Genomic DNA, 17,321 nt, shown 5'->3' on the forward strand with positions numbered 1-17,321 from the left:
TTGTAAAATATGAAAGGTACACCCAAGCACAAAGAATTCCCCCTTTTGAGACTTGACCCACATGGGTGAGTTTGGTGTGAATATTAAAAATGAATTAAAATGCATTTTCTGTTTGAGAGCTTTAAAGAGCACCTGTTGCTTGCATTGTGCTATGACATAGAGGACGTGTCACCTGTTGATAGGAATGAAGGTCTTAGGTAGTATTTGGTATAGCCGCAGTGCGAGCAGTAGTTCTAGAGTCATTATACATGGTTACCTCTCTAACTGATGACTCATGAAGGCTTTTAAAGTGTCACCTATAGACAATTTTGGGTACAGTACTTTGCTGCCATTTCATGGGTGCATGCAATTTTAAGGCTCAACATGTTTTGTAATTTTTTTACTTGGCACAACCTCATTTTGTATATTTCACCAAAGAATGAGTAATCTAATGTGTTTTTGTACACTAAAATAAGAGATTAAAGTAGAAGTCCTGTTAATAAAGATTTATAATTAAAAATAATTAAAGTGGAATTTCAGTCAAAAATTAAAATTTGCCCATGAATACTATGTTAAATAAAAAATATGTGAAAAGAATCTCGCGCTGATTTTCAGTGTAGACTGCTGCACTTTTAACACTCCTTGGATCAAGGAGATAGTGAAAGAATGTAAAAATATAAAAGATTGCGTTGTCTCATGAATACAAAAAAAAACTCTTATCAGATAAGTTATAGCAAAGACAGTGTAACAACTAGTGATTAATGAAAAGTTCTATAAACAAGTGTCTACCGTGTGTATCAGAAATTATTCCATTGGTATTCCACCAATTGAATGTGCTATCCACTGTTCCCAGTGATAATAAAGTATATCAATCCAATTGAAAATAAAATTGGCCTCTTACAAGATCCCGATGATCTCTAGATTATAAGAGATCAACTAGCGCATGAGGTAAGAAATTGCCTGATGCCCTGCCACATCCTGTGTCTCCTGACTTCCAAGATGAATGAATCCAACAGCCCTCGGCTCAGCGTCCCCACACCGTACTCTTCGAACTCCGACTCCACACTAAAAATGTACTCAGCGTCTCAGCACAGCTTGCCTTGCTCAGGGTGATCACTGCGCTTCACTGTGTGTGCAGGATAAGGGAATACAGAAAGAAGGCTCATCTCGTATAATACGTAACAGTAGGGGGTTTTATACAGGTTAAAATATGCACTTACAACAAAGATGAAAGTATTGAGCAGTAGAGAGAGGATGATCCAGCATGGAGATCACCAACAAATCTGGATGCTCATCGTGTCACAGCTCCCTTCTCCTTCCAGTGTGTTTCCCCTTAACAGGCTACATCTGGGAATGGAGGATCCTCCCCCCGCTTTTACATATTATGCGATGAGCCTTCTTTCTGTATTCCCTTATCCTGTACACACCTGAGTGAAGCGCAGTGATCACCCTGAGCGAGGCAAGCTGTGCTGGGATGCTGTGAAGTTTACTTTTAGTGTGGAGTCAGAGTTCAGAGAGTGTGGTGTGGGGACGCTGAGCCGGGGGCTGTTGGATTCATTCATCTTGGAGGTTGAGAGACACACAGAGGATGTGGCCAGGCATCGGGCATTTTCTTACCTCATGCGCTAGATGATCTCTTAGAATCTAGAGATCATCGGGATATGGTAAGAGGCCAGTTTTATTTTCAATTGGCTTGATATACTTTATTATCACTGGGAACGGTGGATAGCACATTCAGTTGGTGGAATACCAATGGAATAATTTCTGATACACATGGTGGACACTTGTTTATAGAACTTTTCATTAATCAGTAGTAGTTACATTGTGTTTGCTATAACTTTACTATGTTAAATATCTTTTAACTATTAACTTTCTTAAAACATCTTTTAACTTTGATATTATGCATTTTCAGACTTCCAGATTTGTCTAGCTCAGATGAGTCTTTCTGAGCTAGACAATCAGCTGTCTTCTGTTCTTTACTGACAACAGTTTGCCTGCTGAGCTGAATTTGGCAGCTCACAGGCCCTTCCTGAAACCATTGTCAGTCTCTGTTACAGAAGTCCAGCAGAAGTTTGACTAAACCCGCCCCATCCCTCATAGCCATCAGCAGAATGTGCAGCAGCTCCTTCTTTCTTCTAAGCCTCGTTTTTTGGCTTGGAGCATCGACAGAGAGCAGCCATTGTAAGGCCGTAAAGCACACCTGTGTACAGCATCACACACACTAACTACAAAGTGGAATCCAGGGGATTTTACTGCACACCTTGTGTTACACTCACTCTACAAGGTGGAGTCATAGAGTTTTCTGCTTGTTGTGCTTTGTTACACTCACACTACGAGGTGGAATCATGTGGAGTTAAGGTACAGTGTTTATTGTAGACTGTGAGCTGAGCTGATCCAAGATAACTTCCAGATACACTGACAGTTCCCCCTGCTTCCAGCTCCCTTCTCCTGTGGTAGTTGTGAGTCAAAGCCCTGCAAAGCTATACTGTATATGTACACTGGACTTCCCAGCCCTCCTGTATCCTGTGAGAATGGTTCTTTTATTATTTCTTCATTTTCTCATGAATGAAGATGCACGAGCACCTTTGTACATGAGAGAGCACTGAGCAGGAAGCCTAAATGCACTCCTCCCATTCTGTACACGCACACTGGCTACACAGAAACAGTGGGCTCCATTCACAAAGCACTATCTACCACCGCTCAGCATTTTTCAAAAAATATTTTGACATTCACAAAAAAACCACTACTAAAATACCCCATGCACTATTTTATGAAGTGATGCGTAGTAGTGAAAGCTTGCAGTAATTTGAGCACCGGTGGTAGCCGGTGTCCTTAGCAACCATTGAGCCATCAGTTGTCAGCTGAATGTAAACAAAATGATGTAAATGATGTAATGAGTAATGTAAACATGAAAAAAAATAACATCCCATACTACGCCCTTTGGGCCCGGGCACGGTATTGATATTGAGGGGAGCCCCACGCCAAAATTAAAAACACAAAAAAACAGTGTGGGACCCCCCCCAAAAAAAATAAAGACCAGACCCCTATCCGAGTATGCAGCCTGGCAGGTTAGGAAACGAGCAAGCGCCCCCGCCCTCCTGAACCATACCAGGCAAACATGGGGGGGGTTTAACAAGGGGTCCCCCTTGTTACATAGTACCCCTACTCATTCATCAAAAAAGTGTTCAAAACGTGAATAAGAAGGCAGACAGCTTAAAAAAAAAATGTTCCCCATTGTAGATCCATCATCAATCACGATGACTGCTACCATCGCCGACCCAGAGGAAAACAAAAAAAAGAGGCCATCTGACAGCTCCACCGCTAAATGAACTAAGGGCCTCACCCCTTTGTTTATTTGGCAGCAGGAGGCGGCAGAGCTGTCAGACGACAGGAGCCAGCGTTGTGTGTGGACCTCTTATTTCTTTTTTTTTTTAATCATCAGGGTGGTGGTAGCAGCGGTCATCTTGATTGACAATGGATCTACATGGGGGAACATTTAAAAAAATAAAAATAAAATAAAGGACTTGTCAAAAATTTTTCAAGCATGGAACAGGTACATGCTTTTGACAGCCCCTGGTGACGACTTTAGGCATGACAACATTTACTTAAAGGAGAAAACCCATAAGAATTAAAAAATTGTAGAAATCTCCACTTACCTTCCGGCTGCAGGGTTCTGTGGTAAACCAAACAGACCCAATCTTCACCCGTCACGGCGGGCTCCTTTAAAAAACCTTCAAGGACCGGGGCCCCTTTTTATCAGAGGTTCCACACCCTTGGACCCGTATAGCACCCTGCTAGGAAATATGGCTGAAAAAACCAAAGCACTGGATCCCGGGGTCCAACTCTCTAAAAAGAGAAGCGTTACAGGCAAAACCTCGTTTCTTGTGACACGAGGCCCAGGTACCATTCAATTTGGCCTAAAAAGGCACTTCGAATCGATCCGGCTGCATGGCTTGGCCCAGCAAGGAATACTCCAGCGGAGGTCAGCACTGCACATCTTTACTCGTGACCAACACCTTAGACACTGGCAAAAAAACTGAGGTACTGCCGGTAAGGGGAGGGGTTATATAGGGAGTTAAACTTCCTGTCTAGGGTGTGCCAGTGTCCATCACCTAAAGGTGCCTATATAACCCATACAGTAATTACTGTGGCTCTGTGTCCCGTGATGTACGATAAAGAAATCTTTTCTTTACAGTCAACTGTCAGCTACTGACTCATTGGTTGTTAAGGACACAGCGCCCCACCCCCCTTCCCCCGGTTAAAATTATACACATTCCTTAAATACCGCATGCCTGGACCACTTAAAGAGGTTGTAAACCTCTGGAAACCCCCCCCCCCCACCCCCCCCCCCCAAAAAACCCTGTAAGACAAAGGAATAATAATGCATCGCATACTTGCTCATTAGGAAATACCTTAGGGTGCCCTGCAGTGCCGCTCGCACTGCGCTCCCACGCCGACATCTTTCACCGGAGTTACTTCCCGGTTTGCGGGCTCCGGCACTGTGATTGGCCAGAGCCGCAATGACGTCACTCTCGCGGATGCGCATGGATGCCGCCAGTCACGGCACGGGTACTGAAGAAACGGCACGGGTTTATTTAATTCTTTCTGTGAATTAAGTTTAACGTCTGTTCATGCGGTATTTTCAGAAAAATGTCAGCGCTTTGCGGTAAATACCAAAAAACGGTATAGTGAATTGACAGTTTCAGGATTGCCTGCGATATTTAGGCAAAATATGTCTGGACACCTAAATACCACATGCAAGATGCTTTGGTGAATGGAGCACTTCTGGAAGTGATGTCACTAGCCTTCAGTAAACACGCCCACGTTATAAAAACTGTTTTTAAGGCTGAACTTAGCTTAGATGAATGATTGCAGGGGAGAATTTAAGTATTAGGCCCCATTCGCACCTGAGCGTTTTGTAGCTTAAGGCCTGAAGCTACAAAACGCTGGAGGGGGAAAAAATCTATTATTCTCTATGGAGATAGTTCACATCTCCACTCCAAAACACCCGCAGCCAGAAGCTCCAAGACACCTGTAGCTTAAACAAGTTCTGGAACTTTTTTTTAGGCAGATTACAGGCGTTTTTCTCCTTTTTACATTGGTGACCTTTTGACCTGTACAAAATTGCGGAAAAATCGTGGCAAAAACGCTGAAAAATTGTGTGACTTTCTGCCTACAAACGCTACGCTCAGGTGTGAATGGGGCCTTAGGCTTTCTATCGACTTTCATTTAGTTTTAGTTTAGTACATATATCTGTAGTTTAATGCTTGTAGGATATTATATGTATTAGTATTACTCCACTTGTCCCTCTACCGAATTGAAAGCCCAGTTAAAACTTGTTATTAGGATAGAATCAATGTCATAAACACTTTCTAAATGTCCAAATGCCCCCAAAATCAATGTATCTGTTTGTTCTACTTATTTGTTCTGCTGGATTAAATAAATAACTGCCTAGGAAAGCACTTCATCATGCTGATACGAATATGTACTTTAAAATCTCATGTAATAAAATAATATACTTTGCTGAACTTTGAAATGGCGCTTTGAAAAGAATAGTCCCGCTGAGTGATGGCAAATACCATTAATAAATAATTAGTGTCACTAAAACCTTATCATAAAAAAAAATTATCAAATGCCGTATTACATGCCTTGCATACTCGCTCAGTCACTATGAAATTTGTTTTCTGTATTCTGCAAAAAACCTGGTTGATCCTGCTACTCTCTATGTCCCCATTCTGTCCAGGTCCCCAATTCAACTAAGGATTTTGCAGAGCAGTGTTGGCAGCTCTGCACATGCTCAGTTTTCAGGGATTTTCTATGCTGAGCATTTTCTCCCTATCACTTTAGAGCAGTCCATGTGACTATAGAGTCACACATGTGGGTGTATACACAGTGGTAAATGACATCCCACTCCCTCCCTCCTACTCCATGCCCCATAACAAGCCAAACATATGGGGGCAGGATATTACATCTTGATCGATGGTGGCTTCACCTCCCTGTTATTCTAAGACACAGGCTGGAGGGACATGACACAGCCTGTGACTGACAGAAATCCACCCACACCATGTTATTTCCATAAAATAATTAGAAAATTACTTAGAACCCCCAAACATTATATGTATTTTATATGTATATGTATTATATGTATTATTTTTACACTGTTCTTTAAAAAAAAAAAAAAGTGTCACTTTTATTCCTATTACAAGGAATGTAAACATCCCTTGTAATAGAAAAAACACATGACAGGACCTCTTAAATGTGAGATCTGGGATCAAAAAGACCTCAGATCTCATATTTACACAAAAATGCAATAAAAAAAATTAAAAAAAATAAAAATGCAGAGATCACTTTTATCTTGAAGTGGACTGCCCGCTGAAGAATAGGATACCGGGGTTATGGCCATAACAGCGATATTCCTCTTCAAAGTATTGATGTAAAACTATGGCGGGCGGTGTCCTTAAGTGGTTAAAGCAGTTTTTTATATTATTTTTACTCTGTATTCCAAAGGCTGTTTTTTATTATTTTGAACATGTGACCAGCAGCAGAGGACTAGAAGCTCTTCTTGCTTATGTTTCCCTGCAGACAGGCTGGGAAAGAGCTGGGTCATGTGACAGCTGTATATCGATGGGAAATTAGGAAAAAAGTACTTCAGTGTTTTTTGTTTTGTTTGTTTTTTTTTTGTTTGTGTTTGAATTATAATTACGGTGTGTGTTTTTAGTTTTTAACTTTATATATGCCCATGATGTGACCATAGTACATCTATATTGGTAATGTATTACATATTGAATTATGTCATGCCCATATTGTTAATTAACTTATGTATGCACCTCTGCATGAACAGTATAAAAGAAACATAAATTCAAGCAATAAATCTTTCAGACCCTGATGAAAAAGCCTTGTTCCTGTCTGAACATATTTTAAAGGGTACCACTATATCCAACATCCTTATCACCTGTCTAAACTTATTTAATCTTAAACCTGCTTCCACACCTATTCTAAATGCTATACTAACTAGTCTGTGGAAGAAAGATGTGTATACTTACCTATTTCCTGGGCGCTTCAGTCTGGTCACATACTGGCTCCCAACGCCGGCTTTAGGGGAGAGGAGAGACAGCCGACAATGGATGCCCCATAGTAGCCCTATAGGTGATGCCACCTCCCAGGCATTGCAACCATTGTCGACGATCTCTCCTCCCGAAGCTGGTCGCGGGGAGGGGGGGGGGGGGGGGCACGTGACTGGACTGGAGCCCCCAGGGTTTAGGTAAGTATACACTTCTTTACTCCACACACTAGTTAGTATAGCATTTAGAATGTGGGTGGGAGCAGGTTTAAGATTAGATTAGGGTTAGACTGGACTTTGAATTTAATTATAGTTAGCTATAGTGTATTTTTTACTGAAAATATGACTTTGATAAACCATTATGATAATATCGCATGACATAAAAATTGCAACGATCACCATTTTATTCTTCAGGGTCTCTGCTTGCATAAAACCTATATTTGGGGAGTGTTAAGCAATCATCAGGCCAAAAATGTGCAATTTAACTGGGGGCAGGTCACAGTCAGGACTTTTTTTTTTTCTGCCTGAGTGTTCAGCAGTTGAACACATCTGTCACGCTCTCACTCTCTCACAATGTCTTCTCTGCTCTTTCACAAGTAAATGCTGTTGCTTTAAAATCCCTGTTAACCATCTCGATGCTATTATTATTATTATACAGGAATTATATAGCGCCAACAATTTGCGCAGCGCTTTACAATGTTAGGGCGGACAGTACACTTACAATACAATTCAATACAGGAGGAATCAGAGGACCCTACTCGTTAGAGCTTACAATCTAAGAGGGAGGGTCAAGTGATACAAAAGGTAATAACTGTGGGGGGATGGGCTGATGAAGAAAATGAAAGTAAAGTTGTTTGGTGGTGGCAGGATAGGCTTCTCTGAAGAGAAAAGTTTTCAGGGATCATCTAAAAGTGGATAGAGTAGGAGATAGTCGGACAGATTGGGGTAGGGAATTCTAAAGAATGGGAGAGGCGCAGGAGAAGTCCTGGAGGTCGTGTATGGGAGGAGGCGAGGAGGGAGCTTAAGAGCAGGAGGTCTTGGGTGGAACAAAGAGGACAATTTGGTTGGTATTTTGAGACTAGGTTAGTGATGTAGCTGGGGGCAGAGTTGTGGATGGCTTTGTAAGTTATTGTTGGTATTTTGAATTTAATTTGTTGGGTGAGTGGAAGCCAATGGAGGGATTGGCAGAGAGGGGTAGCAGAGACAGAGCGATTTGTAAGGTAGATGAGTCTGGCAGCGGCATTCATGATGGACTGAAGGGGGTATAGCCTATGTAAAGGTAAGCCAATGAAGAGAGAGTTGCATAAGTCGAGGCGAGAGATGACCAGGGAGTGAATTAGGAGCTTTGTGGTGTCATTGGTTAGGAAGGAACGTATCTTGTTGCGGAGGTTGAGGCGGCAGGCCTTGGAAAGTGATTGGATGTGGGGCCGAAAGGAGAGTTCAGGGTCCAGGATAACTTCTAGCAAGCACCCTGGCATGCGGAGATGGGTGCAGGGCCGGCCCAAGACATTGTGCTGCCTGGCCCCAAGAATGAAATGCTGCCCCCCCCCCCCAACAAAAAAAAAAAAAACACACCCACCAAAAAGCCCCCACATTCATTATTTTATATCATGATATTTAAAACTAAAATTAAATTTATCAGAAAATCAGTCTGGAGAAGAGACGCTTGAGAGGGGATATGATTTCAATTTATAAATACCGTATTGGTGACCCCACAATAGGGATAAACTCCCTTCCGCGAAAAAGTTTTAACAAGACTAGTGGCCACTCATTAAAATTAGAATAAAAGAGGTTTAACCTTAAACTACGTAGAGGGTTCTTTACTGTAAGAGCGGCAAGGATGTGAAATTCTCTTCCACAGGCGGGGGTCTCAGCGGGTGGGCATCAATAGTTTCAAAAAGCTATTAGATAAGCACCTGAATGACCGCAACATACAGGGATATACAATGTAATACTGACATATAATCACACACATAGGTTGGTGTCTTTTTTCAACCTCACCTACTATGTAACTATGTAACATGCAACAGCACCTTGTCCATGTGCAAAATTATATCACAAACCATTATGTTCAAATGCAAACCTTTTGTTTTGTGTATAGCACAAAAAATAAAACTGCAGAGGTGATCAAATACCACAAAAAGAAAGCTCTATTTGTAGGGGAAAAAAAGGACGTAAATTTTATTTGGGTACAGCGTCGCACAAGTGTGCAATTGTCAATTAAAGCGATGTAGTACCGTATCGCAAAAAATGGCCTGGTCATTAACCACTTCAGCCCTGGCAGGATTTACCCCCTTCCTGACCAGAGCACTTTTTGCGATACAGCACTGCATCGCTTTAACTGACAACTGCCCGGTCGTGCGACGTTGCACCCAAACAAAATTGAAGTCCTTTTTTTTCCCACAAATAGAGCTTTCTTTTGGTGGTATTTGATCACCTCTGCGGTTTTTATTTTTAGCACTATAAACAAACAAAAAAAAAACAATTTTGAAAAAAAAAAAAATATTTTTTACTTTTTGCTATAATAAATATCCCCAAAAAATATATAAACAAATTTCTTTCTCAGTTTAGGCCGATGTGTATTCTTCTACATATTTTTGGTAAAAAAAATTGTAATAAGCGTATATTGATTGGTTTGCGCAAAAGTTATAGTGTCTACAAAATAGGGGATCGATTTATGGCATTTTTATTATTAATTTTTTTTATTAGTAATGGCAGCGATCTGCGACATTAAAATGGACACATCGGACACTTTTGACACTATTATGGGACCATTGTCATTTATACAGCGATCAGTGCTATAAAAATGCACTGATTACTGTGTAAATGACACTGGCAGGGAAGGGGTTAAACACTAGGGGGCGATCAAGGGGTTAAGTATGTCCTAGGGAGTGGTTCTAATTGCGGGGGGGATGGGCTACCACTGACATGACAGCGACCACTGCTACCGATCACAGGGAGCAGTAGCTCTCTGTCATGTCACTAGGCACAACAGGGAAAATGCCTTGTTTACATAGGCATCTCCCCGTTCTGCCGCTCCGTGACACGATCGCGGGCCCGAGGCGGACATAGAGTCTGCGGGACCTTGCAGGCACGGTCACGGAGCACACGGCGGGCACGCACCCACAATGCCGCGATTTAAAGGGGACATACCTGTACACCCATTTGCTCACCTGTGCCATTGTGCTGACGTACATCGTCGTGCGCTGGTCGGCATGTGGTTAAGGGGGGAAATCTTCCAGGGCTTAAGTGGTTAATCAAGGCTGGGCAAGGTGGCGCAATGCAAATCGTGATTAGCTTCGATGAAAAACGGAAGTGACGTTGGCAGCTCCGTTCTTTGCATGGCCCAAGCGGAGCTGAAAGCAAAGGTAAGAGAGAGCGCATCACGCAGCCCTGTCCTGATATTTGGGTCACTAAATTTTGTTGTGCACTACATGTAAGTGCGTTAAAGGTTTTGTGGGAGCTATAGTTATCAATTCGGTATGGTTAGAGACTGAGAATAGACATCACATGTGCACAGCCCTATGCTTTGGTGAATGGAGCACTTCTGGAAGTGATGTCACTAGCCTTCAGTAAACACGCCCACGTTATAAAAACTGTTTTTAAGGCTGGACTTAGCTTAGATGAATGATTGCAGGGGAGAATTTAAGTATTAGGCCCCATTCACACCTGAGCGTTTTGTAGCTTGAAGCCTCAAGCTACAAAATGCTGGAGGGGAAAAAATCTATTATTCTCTTTTGAGATGGTTCACATCTCCACTCCAAAATGCTTGAAGCCAGAAGCTCCAAGAGCTTCTGGCTTCTGTAGCTCAAACAAGTTCTGGAACTTTTTTTTAGGCAGATTACAGGCGTTTTTCTGCTTTTTACATTGGTGACCTTTTGACCTGTACAAAATCGCGCAACTTTCTGTCTAAGAACCCTACGCTCAGGTGTGAATGGGGCCTTAGGCTTTCTATCGACTTTCGTTTAGTTTTAGTTTAGTACATATATCTGTAGTTTAATGCTTGTAGGATATTATATGTATTAGTATTAGCCACTTGTCCTTCTATGGAATTGAAAGCCCAGTTAAAACTTGTTATTAGGATAGAATCAATGTCATAAACACTTTCTAAATGTCCAAATGCCCCCAAAATCAATGTATCTGTTTGTTCTACTTATTTGTTCTGCTGGATTAAATAAATAACTGCCTAGGAAAGCACTTCATCATGCTGATACGAATATGTACTTTAAAATCTCATGTAATAAAATAATATACTTTGCTGAACTTTGAAATGGCGCTTTGCAAAGAATAGTCCCGCTGAGTGATGGCAAATACCATTATTAAATAATTAGTGTCACTAAACCCTTATCATAAAAAAAAAATTATCAAATGCAGTATTACATGCCTTGCATACTCGCGCAGTCACTATGAAATTTGTTTTCTCTATTCTACAAAAAACTTGGTTGATCCTGCTACTCTCTATGTCCCCATTCTGTCCAGGTCCCCAATTCATCTAGGGATTTTGCAGAGCAGTGTTGGCAGCTCTGCACATGCTCAGTTTTCAGGGAGTTACTATGCTGAGCATTTTCTCCATATCACATCAGAGCAGTCCATGTGACAATAGAGTCACACATGTGGGTGTATACACAGTGGTAAATGACATCCCACTCCCTCCCTCCTACTCCATGCCCCATAACAAGCCAAATGTATGGGGGCAGGATATTACATCTTGATTGATGGTGGCTTCACCTCCCTGTTATTCTAAGACACAGGCTGGAGGGACACGACACAGCCCGTGACTGACAGAAATCCACCCACACCATGTTATTTCCACAAAATAATAAAGATTTGATATCTAATACATATTTGTATGACAATTTAACCACTTAAGGACCGAGCCTCTTTCTGAGATTTGTTGTTCACAAGTTAAAAACTGTTTTTTTTTGCTAGAAAATTACTTAGAACCCCCAAACATTATATATATATTTTTTTCTAACACCCTAAAAAATAAAATGGCGGTTGTTGCAATACTTTCTGTCACACGTTTTGAATTAAAAAATAAGTCAACAGTAAAGTTAGCTCAGTTTTTTTTTTTATATTGTGAAAGATAATGTTACGTGGAGTAAATTGATACCCAACATGTCACGCTTCAAAATTGTGCCCGCTCGTGCAATGGCGACAAACTTTTACCCTTAAAAATCTCCATAGGCGACGTTTAAAACATTCTACAGATTGCATGTTTTGAGTTACAGAGGAGGTCTAGGGCTAGAATTATTGCTCTTGCTCTATCGCGGCGATACCTCACATGTGTGGTTTGAACACCATTTTCATATGCGGCGCTACTCGGGTATGCGTTCACTTCTGCACACGAACTCAGCGGGACGGGGCGCATTTTAAAAATTTTTTTTTTTCTTATTTATTTTACCTTTATTTTTTATTTTTACATTGTTTTTTTTAAAAAAACTTGTGTCACTTTTATTCCTATTACAAGGAATGTAAACATCCCTTGTAATAGAAAAAATGCATGACAGGACCTCTTAAATATGAGATCTGGGGTCAAAAAGACCTCAGATCTCATATTTACACAAAAATGCAATAAAAAAAATAAATAAATAAAAATGTATCATTATAAAAAAAAAAAAAATGGCCCTTTAAGAGCTATGGGTGGAAGTGACGTTTTGACGTTGCTTCCGCCCTGCAGTGATATGGAGATGGGTGGGGGCCATCTTCCCCTCACTCATCTCCATACCAAGCAGGAGAGCAACCCGATCGCCTCTGCCGCTACCGACGGATCCGGTAATCGGCGGAGAGCGGCGGGAGGGTGGGGGCCCTTCTCCCGCCACCGATAAAAGTGATCTTGCGGCAGATCCGCCGCAGAGATCACTTTTATCTTGAAGCGGACCGCCCGCTGAAGAAGAGGATACCGAGGTTATGGCAGCTAGCTGCTGCCATAACAGCGATATTCCTCTTCAAAGTAGTGACGTAAAACTACGGTGGGCGGTGTCCATAAGTGGTTAAAGCGGTTTTTTATATTATTTTTACTCTGTATTCCAAAGGCTGTTTTTTGTTATTTTGAACATGTGACCAGCAGCAGAGGACTAGAAGCTCTTCCTGCTTATGTTTCCCTGCAGACAGGCTGGGAAAGAGCTGGGTCATGTGACAGCTGTATATCGATGGGAAATTAGGAAAACAGTACTTCGATTTTTTTTTTGTTTGTTTTTTTTTGTAAATTTAAATTGTAATTACAGTGTGTGTTTTTAGTATCACTTTATATATGCCCATGATGTGACCATAGTGCATCTATATTGGTAATGTATTACATATTGAATTATGTCATGCCCATATTGTTAATTAAATTATGTATGCACCTCTGCATGAACAGTATAAAAGAAACATAAATTCAAGCAATAAATCTTTCAGAGACTGATGAAAAAGCCTTGTTCCTGTCTGAACATATTTTAACGGGTACCACTATATCCAACATCCTTATCACCTGTCTAAACTTATTTAATCTTAAACCTGCTTCCACACCTATTCTAAATGCTATACTAACTAGCCTGTGGAAGAAAGATGTGTATACTTACCTATTTCCTGGGCGCTTCAGTCCGGTCACATACTGGCTCCCAACGCCGGCTTTAGGGGAGAGGAGAGACAGACGACAATGGATGCCCCATAGTAGCCCTATAGGTGACGTCACCTCCAAGGCATTGCATCTGTTGTCGACGATCTCTCCTCCCGAAGCTGGCCGCTGGGGGGGGGCACGTGACTGGACTGGAGCCCCCAGGGTTTAGGTAAGTATACACTTCTTTACTCCACACACTAGTTAGTATAGCATTTAGAATGTGGGTGGGAGCAGGTTTAAGATTAGATTAGGTTTAGACTGGACTTTGAATTTAATTATAGTTAGCTATAGTGTATTTTTTACTGAAAATATGGCTTTGATAAACCATTGCGGTAATATCGCATGACATAAAAATTGCAATGATCACCATTTTATTCTTCAGGGTCTCTGCTTGCATAAAACCTATATTTGGGGAGTGTTAAGCAATCATCAGGCCAAAAATGTGCAATTTAACTGGGGGCAGGTCACAGTCAGGACTTTTTTTTTTTCTGCCTGAGTGTTCAGCAGTTGAACACATCTGTCACGCTCTCACTCTCTCACAATGTCTTCTCTGCTCTTTCACAAGTAAATGCTGCTGCTTTAAAATCCCTGTTAACCATCTCAATGCTATTATTATTATTATACAGGATTTATATAGCGCCAGCAGTTTGCGCAGCGCTTTACAACATTAGGGCAGACAGTACACTTACAATACAATTCAATACAGGAGGAATCAGAGGGCCCTGCTCGTTAGAGCTTACAATCTAAGAGGGAGGGTCAAGTGATACAAAAGGTAATAACTGTGGGGCTGATGAAGAAAATGAAAGTAAAGTTGTTTGGTGTTGGCAGGATAGGCTTCTCTAAAGAGAAACGTTTTCAGGGATCGTCTAAAAGTGGATAGAGTAGGAGATAGTCGGACAGATTGGGGTAGGGAATTCCAAAGAATGGGAGAGGCTCAGGAGAAGTCCTGGAGGTCGTGTATGGGAGGAGGCGAGGAGGGAGCTTAAGAGCAGGAGGTCTTGGGTGGAACAAAGAGGACAATTTGGTTGGTATTTTGAGACTAGGTTAGTGATGTAGCTGGGGACAGAGTTGTGGATGGCTTTGTAAGTTATTATTGGTAGTTTGAATTTAAATCGTTGAGTGAGTGGAAGCCAATGGAGGGATTGGCAGAGAGGGGTAGCAGACGCCGAGCGGTTTGTAAGGTAGATGAGTCTGGCAGCAGCGTTCATGATGGACTGAAGTGGGGATAACCTATGTAAAGGTAAGCCAATGAAGAGGGAGTTGCATAAGTCGAGGTGAGAGATGACCAGGGAGTGAATTAGGAGCTTTGTGGTGTCATTGGTTAGGAAGGAACGTATCTTGTTGCGGAGGTTGAGGCGGCAGGCCTTGGAAAGTGATTGGATGTGGGGCCGAAAGGATAGTTGAGGGTCCAGGATAACTCCTAGCAAGCACCCTGGCATGTGGGGTGGATGAATGGTTGTGCCATTGCTCTTGACAAAAAAGGTCAGAGAAGCTATGTACTGATACTGCAATCATAGTAAATGCTGCTGCTTTAAAATCAATGTTAACCATCTAAGTGCTATGTACTGACTCTGCAATCATTATGGTAAATACTCAAAGATCCTTTTAAACTTGTCTATTTGTGGTAATTGATTCTCACCTCCTTTAGCCTTTTTGTGATCAAACAATCAATTATTTTTGATGACTTTGGCCTGTGTCAGTGGCTAGTCTTTTTTTTTTTTTACAATTTCCCCTTCAATTTATGTGTCCCTTATCAGTTCCTTATTGATGAATCCTTCTCTTCCCCATCTCCCTATACATTTAGATCTGCTTATGGGGTAAGTCACAGTCAGGACATTTTTTTCTGCAGGAGTGCTCAGCAGTTGAACACATCTTCTGTCTGACATAATGTCTTCTCTGCTCTTTCACAGGAAAATGCTGCAGCTTTAAAATCCGCGTTAACCATCTCAATGCTATGTAATGACACTGCAATCATTATAGTAAATGCTGCTGCTTTGACCACTTGCCTACAGGGCACTCCTACTCCCTTCCTGCCCAGGCCAATTTTCAGCTTTCAGCACTGTCGCACTTTGAATGACAATTGTGTGGTCATGCAACACTGTACCCAAAAAAAAATCTTATCATTTTTTTGAGACAGATAGAGCTTTCTTTTGGTGGTATTTAATCATCACTAGATTTTTAATTTTTTTCTAAACAAACGAAAAAAGAGCGAACATTTTGAAAAACAAGAGTTTTTCTTCATTTCTGTTACAAAATTTTGTAAAGTAATTTTTCTCCTTCACTGATGTATGCTGATAGGCTGCACTGATGAGGAGGCACTAATGGGCACTGATTGGCAGTACTGGTGGCACTTTTGGGGCTGCACTGATAATCAGGACACTAATGATCAGTGCCCTGATTGACAGTGCAGATGTCCCCGCTGAGGAATGCCGCTTATCGGCTCTCCTTTTTGGGGATGTCTCTACCAGCTTTGCATATCTAGAGAATGAAACTTTTGCCCATTTTTCTTTGCAAAATAGCTCAAGCTCTGTCAGATTGGATGGAGAGCGTCTGTGAACAGCAATTTTCAAGTCTTGCCACAGATTCTCAACTGGACTTAGGTCTTGACTTTGGCTGGGCCATTCGAACACATGAATATGTTTTGTTCTAAATCATTCCATTGTAGCTCTGGCTGTATGTTTAGAGTCGTTCTTCTGCTGGAAGATGAACCTCCGTCCCAGTCTCAAGTCACATGACAAAGTGTGGAAATTGTCAAGGTACTGTATATAAGTACTTTTTAATAAATAAAGACCAACAACATGGGGGGGGGGTATCCACTGATGCCAATTTTGAGAGTTACGACTACGTCTACTACTGCCAATCATGGGAGTTATTATTACGTCCAATCATGCCATTGTCTGGGTTATGTGTGCACTCAGTGACACCAATGCTAGGGGTTAATGTACTCCAACTGCTTCATTGTACATTGCAATACGATGCTAAAAATGCAGCAGGATCAACATTTTTTTTGTTGAGGTACAAAAATGCCTTGCTATTGTGGAGCCCTCTGGAGGTTCCGGGTGCTGCTCTTGAGGCCTTATAAATTTAAATCTGACCACCACTGCACTAGATAATTTAGATTGGGTAGTTACCCTCCCCCCGTGCTTCCCAGGACATGATCTTCCCTTTGTAGCAAGGGGATGCTCCTCTGATTGAAGCTTATGCAGTGTTTGGACAAGGGGGAGAAAGAGGGGAAGCTGCCTAGTGTGCAGTGTTTTTATGTGTTGGTGCCCTTCTCCAACTTTACCTCTTTGGATCTGCCCCAGCTGACTTGCACTGTGCCATCCATAGCCATTCAGTCCCCACTAGCAGGGAACAGGACCCCTTTCCAAGGGCACTGCTTGTTCCTGCAGTTCGTTGCCAGACTGTTGCATGGCTGCTGGCATTAGGTGTATTTTAATGTGGTTTAGGTTTTCATTTACTGTTCTTTGTGTTTTTCTTTTCTTGTTTGTTTGTGTGTGTGATCATTTGTGTACTGTCATTTTAAAGTTTTTATTTGTGTTTTTCTCATTGTCTGAGAAAAACTAGCTAATGAAAAGCTGCTTTTGGTTCAAGAATATGTCCGCACCCTGAGGTGGTTGCGCTATATTCCTTAGTTGTGGTCTGAGAGGTTTGAGTGTGCCTGCGGCTTCCTTCTGGGGG

At 41.7% G+C, this 17,321-nt stretch overlaps 1 protein-coding gene across 1 annotated transcript in view; it reads left to right on the forward strand.

Moving 5' to 3' along the window:
* LOC141132968 (prenylcysteine oxidase 1-like) overlaps nucleotides 1-17,321 on the forward strand; it is a 67,065-nt gene that overhangs the window by 34,208 nt on the left and 15,536 nt on the right. The window lies entirely within an intron of this gene.

Source organism: Aquarana catesbeiana, linkage group LG03, assembly GCF_042186555.1.
Source record: "Aquarana catesbeiana isolate 2022-GZ linkage group LG03, ASM4218655v1, whole genome shotgun sequence".
Lineage (NCBI taxonomy): Eukaryota > Metazoa > Chordata > Amphibia > Anura > Ranidae > Aquarana > Aquarana catesbeiana.